Below are 5,665 nucleotides of genomic sequence, written 5' to 3' on the forward strand. Positions count from 1 at the left end.
ATATATATATATGTGTGTACATACATACCACAATTTCTTTATCCACTCATTGATCAATGATCATTTGGGCTGGTTCCATATTTTTGCAATTGCAAACTGTACTGCTATAAACATGCGTGCAAATATCTTTTTCGCATAATGACTTCCTTTCCTCTGGGCAATATCCAGGAGTGGGACTGCTGAATCAAATGGTAGTTCCACTTTTAGTTCTTTAAGGAATCTCCACAGTTTTCCTTAATGGTTTTACTAGTTTACATTCCCACCAACAGTGTAAAAATGTTCCCTTTTTACCACATCCATACCAACATCTATTATTTGTTGATTTTTTGATCATGGCCATTTTTGCAGGAATGAGATGGTATCACATTGTAGTTTTGATTTGCATTTCCCCATTAGTGATGCTGAATACTTTTTCATATGTTTGTTGATCATTTGTTTATCGCTTAAGAAGGTTTATTATTATTCCCATTTTATAGATGAGGAAATTGAGGCTCGGGGAAATTAAGAGCCTTACACAAAGCCATGCAGCAAGAAAATGGCAGAGCAGGGACTTGAACCAGGTCTGTCTGAACCGGAGGCCACACCCTGAACCTGAATTCTACTGTCCAAATGCTTCCCTTGGCGGCAGCTGCCAGCCGTCAACAGGGTCCATGGGAAGCACATCCCACAACTTAAAATAGTGACACAGAAAACTAAAAGCTTAAGAGAGAACACAAAACTGGGGGCCTGTGTTTTGGTCACTAGGCGGTCCCAGGGAGATAAAAAAACAGATGCTTAGGGCAGTTTGGGGTGACATTTCTTTAAGGAGCATTTTTTTTCCATTGGTGATATTTTAGAATTTATTTGATGGCAACATAGTATAAATTCAGTTCTTTTCCTCTGACCTACTTTCATATGCCCCACTCGTAGTGAATGTCATTTTGCATCCTGGATCCTGAAGGTGTCCTGGAAACCAGTTTGTTTGGATCCATGTTCAGCTGGTCATGCAAGGAGGATTCCGTCGTGAACATGATTTCCATTGATGGGAGGCCTGGCTGTTTATCATGCAGGCATGGTTTTGCTGGGCAGACTGTTTTCTTCCGTTGAGTGAGGTGACTGGTATGGCTATGATCACCTCTGAGGTAGTACTGAAGCTCTGCAGGCCAGCCCAGGGCTCCTGAGTAGATACAATCACTCAGATTGGATTTTCGATAAAAATAACTCACATTTCTTTAAGCTTTCAGTGAATTTTTGCTGAGCCCATTCTCAGTCTCTGGTTCTGTGTTGGGTGCTAAGGACATAAAAATGAACTAGACTTAGTCTCTCCCCTCAAGGAACTCAGGTTACCTTAGAGAAGACAGGCAATTACAACCAAATGGGATCGGTGCTTCAAGAAAGCTGCAGCAGTCAGCATTCTTAGATGTGTATGCCATACAGGTTTAAGCAGAAGAAGAACTAGGCTTAGTGCTACACAGCCAAAGACAACAGGGCACGGGCAATGCAGCCAGCCAAAATGCCCAACTATGCCACAGGAATTTCTAGTGGAAACAATAATACCTGTAACTTGGCACCCATGAGAGGTTCTGGATGTTAGAAACTCCTCCCTGGACATCCCTGAAATACCCAGACACCTCTGTCATAGCTCGTTTCCAGATGACTCTATCTACCTGCATGCAGTCATCGATATCTAGAATGTACTTCCACCTCCTGAGTTACTTCACTTGGAATAATGGTCTCCAACCAGATTACTCAGTGGTAAATCCAAAATCTTATTCTGATATGAAGGCATTCTAAACAATGAGATGCTAATTTGCTCTGCATTAAAATATAAGTGTTGACTGAGAGGCATACCCTAAACTAGAGGGAAACTAGTTTCTATCTCACTATGCATCAGATAAGAAGGCAGAATGCCCTGACTCCAAATAGGGACACATCCTTGGTGATAGATCAGGAGCTAGAGAAAGAGATTGCCACCAGGGACCCTTCTCTTCCAAGGAAGGATGGGAAGTTTAAACCCTAAGGACAAGAATATAGTGGTTAATTTAAACTATTTTCCTTACCTCTGCATTATTATTTCTCACCCAATATCCCAGGATTTTAGTAGAATTTTGTACAACTATCTTACCATGCTTTAGGAATTATGGGAAATGCACTTATCTACATTTGATGAATTTAGATTGAGGAAAGACAAAATCATCACAGATTCAAGAAATACTATTTGCAAACCACACACACAAAAAGACATGCTATGCATCTCAAACAGAATAAATACAAAGAAAACCACATCTAAGCACATTGTGATAAAACTTCTGTAAACCAAAAATAAAGATAAACTGTTGAAATCAGCCAGAGAAAAACATGTATTACTTTCAAAGGAGCAATAATAAGGCTGATGGCTGACTTTTCATCAGAAACAATAGAAGTCCAAAGAGAATAGAATGTTATCTTCAAAGTGCTGAAAGAAAATACTTCCTCCAAGATGGCCAATTAGGAGCAGCTCAGGATTGCAGCTCCCAGCAAAAGCACGGAGGGTGAGTGGACGGCACATTTTTAGATAGATTCTTATTGCCCACAGACCAGGAGATTCCCAGGTGGAGGAGCCCTATGGGTCACCAGTGCAGCTGTTTTGCTGGTGCCCCGGCACCATGGTTCTCCAAACAAAATACACAGGTCCGGGCACCATTTTAGCTGGTGATTGGAGCTCCTGGGAGACAGAGTCGCCCATTCATCTGATGAAAAAGAGAACTGAAGCAGGAAGCCTGGCCAGGAGATTCCCGGGCAAAAAAGCACCACGAATCTCAGCGCAGCTGTTTCAGATGGTGCAGTGTGTCACCGCACAGGAAATCACACAGATCCCAGCAACTTTTCAACAGGTGACTGGAACACCTGGGAGACAGAGTTGACTGTTCTACTGAAAAAAGAAAAAAGGGCTCTGAGGCAGGGAGCCAGGTGATCAGACTCGGCTGGTCCCACCCCCACAAAAAAACAGCAATCAGAAACGCTCTGGATTGAGAGTTTCACAGCAAGCACAGCTGAACCTGGGAAGGTCCAGCTCTGTGGTGGAGGTGCGTCCACCATTACCAAGGCACTCCACCACTACGGAGGTAGTCCACCATTGCTGAGGCAGCCCACCATTGCTGAGACAGCCCGCCGTTACAGAGAGAGTCTGCCATTATAGAAGTGGGCTGCCATTGCTGAGGCAGTTCTAACTATATCCGTATAAACAGGACTGCAGGGAAGTCCACAGGGCAGCTGGGCAGAGCCCACAGAAGCTCTGCAAAGCCTCTGCAGGCAGACAGTGAGTAGGCTGCCTCTCGCTGGGCAGGGTAGCCCTGAAAAAAGGCAGCAGTGCAACGGAAACTCATAAATAAAGCCCTAACTCCCCAGGACAGAGCACCTAGGAAAAAAAAAAGGGGAGGGGCGGTTTATGAGTTCTGCTGCAGAAGAATTAAATGTACCTACCCAGCAGCTCTGAATGAACAATGGAACTCACAGCTCAGCACTTGAGCTCCTATAAAGGACAGACTAACTCCTCAAGCAGGTCCCTGACCCCCATATATCCAAAGAGTCACCTCATAAAGGAGAGCTCAGACTGACATCTGGTTGGTATCCTTCTGGGACAAAGATAGCAGAAGAAGAAACTGGCAGCAACCCTTACTGTTCTGCAGCCGCTGCAGGTGATCCCCAGGCAAGCAGGGCCTGGAGTGGACCTCAGTAGTCCTACAGCAGAGGGGCTAGACTGTTAGAAGAAAAACTAAGAAACAGAAAGAAATAACCTCATCATCAACAAACTGGATGTCCACTCAGAGACCCAATCTGAAAGTCAACAACTACAAAGACGACAGGTGGATAAATACACAAAGATGGGAAGAAACCAGTGCAAAAAGTATGAAAACACCTGAAACCAGAATGCCTCTCCTCCTACAAGGAATCACAACTCCTCACCAGCAAGGGAACAAGGCTGGATGGAGAATGAGTGTGATTAACTGACAGAATCAGGCTTCAGAAGGTGGGTAATAAAAAACTTCTGTGAGCTAAAAGAACATGTTCTAACCCAATGCAAAGAAACTAAGAACCTTGAAAAAAGATTTGACGAAATGCTAATGAGAATAAACAACTTAGAGAGGAATATAAGTGAATTGATGGAGCTGAAAAACACAACACGAGAACTTGCAAAACATACACAAGTTTCAACAGCCAAATTGACCAAGCAGAAGAAAGGATATTGGAGGTCGAAGATCAACTCAATGAAATAAAATGGGAAGGCAAGATTAGACAACAAAGGGTAAAAAGGAAAGAACAAAGTCTCCAGGAAATATGGGACTATGTGAAAAGACCTAATCTATGTTTGATAGGTGTACCTGAATGCGATGGAGAGAATGAATCCAAACTGGAAAATACTCTTCAGTATATTATCCGGGAAAACTCCCTCAACCTAGCAAGGCAGGCCAATATTCAAGTCCAGAAATACAGAGAACACCACAAAGATATTCCTCAAGAAGAACAACCCCAAGGCACATAATCGTCAGATTCACCAGGGTTGAAATGAAGGAGAAAATGCTAAGGGTAGCCAGAGAGAAATGTCGGATTACTCACAAAGGGAAGCCCATCAGACTCACAGCAGATCTCTCAGCAGAAACCCTACAAGCCAAAAGAGAGTGGGGGCCAATATTCAACATCCTTAAAGAAAAGAACTTTCAACCCAGAATTTCATATCCTCCAGCCAAACTAAGCTTCATAAGTAAAGGAAAAATAAAATCCTTTGCGAACAAGCAAGTACTCATAGATTTCATCACCACCAGGCCTGCTTTACAAGAGCTCCTGAAAGAGGCACTAAACATAGAAAGGAACAACCAGTACCAGCCACTCCAAAAACATACCAAATGGTAAACAGCATCAACACAATGAAGAAACTGCATCAACTAATGGGCAAAACAGCCAGCTAGCATAAAAATGGCAGGATCAAATTCACACATAACAATATTAACCCTAAATGTAAAGGGGCTAAATGCCCCAATCAAAAGACACAGACTGGCAAATTGGATAAAAAGCCAAAACCCATCAGAGTGCTGTATCCAGGAAACCCCACTCACATGCAAGGATACACAAAGGCTCAAAATAAAGGGATGGAGGAAGATTTACCAAGCAAACAGAGAGCAAAAAAAAGCAGGAGTTGAAATTCTCGTCTCTGATAAAATAGACTTTAAACCAACAAAGATCAAAAGAGACAAAGAAGGACATTAATGCAACAAGAAGAGCTAATGATCCTAAATATATACGCACCCAATACATGAGCACCCAGATACATAAGACAAGTTCTTTTTTTTTTTTTTTTTTTGTTTTTTTTTTTTTTGGGACGGAGTTTCGCTCTCGTTACCCAGGCTGGAGTGCAATGGCGCGATCTCGGCTCACCGCAACCTCTGCCTCCTGGGTTCAGGCAATTCTCCTGCCTCATCTTCCTGAGTAGCTGGGATTACAGGCACGCGCCACCATGCCCAGCTAATGTTTTGTATTTTTAGTAGAGACGGGGTTTCACCGTGTTGACCAGGATGGTCTCGATCTCCTGACCTCGTGATCCACCCGCCTCGGCCTCCCAAAGTGCTGGGATTACAGGCTTGAGCCACCACGCCCGGCAAGACAAGTTCTTAATGACTTACAAAGAGACTTAGACTCCCACACAATAATA

This window comes from Sapajus apella, unplaced genomic scaffold (assembly GCF_009761245.1).
Source record: "Sapajus apella isolate SASKATOON/1434 unplaced genomic scaffold, GSC_monkey_1.0 scaffold106, whole genome shotgun sequence".
In the NCBI taxonomy this organism is placed as follows: domain Eukaryota; kingdom Metazoa; phylum Chordata; class Mammalia; order Primates; family Cebidae; genus Sapajus; species Sapajus apella.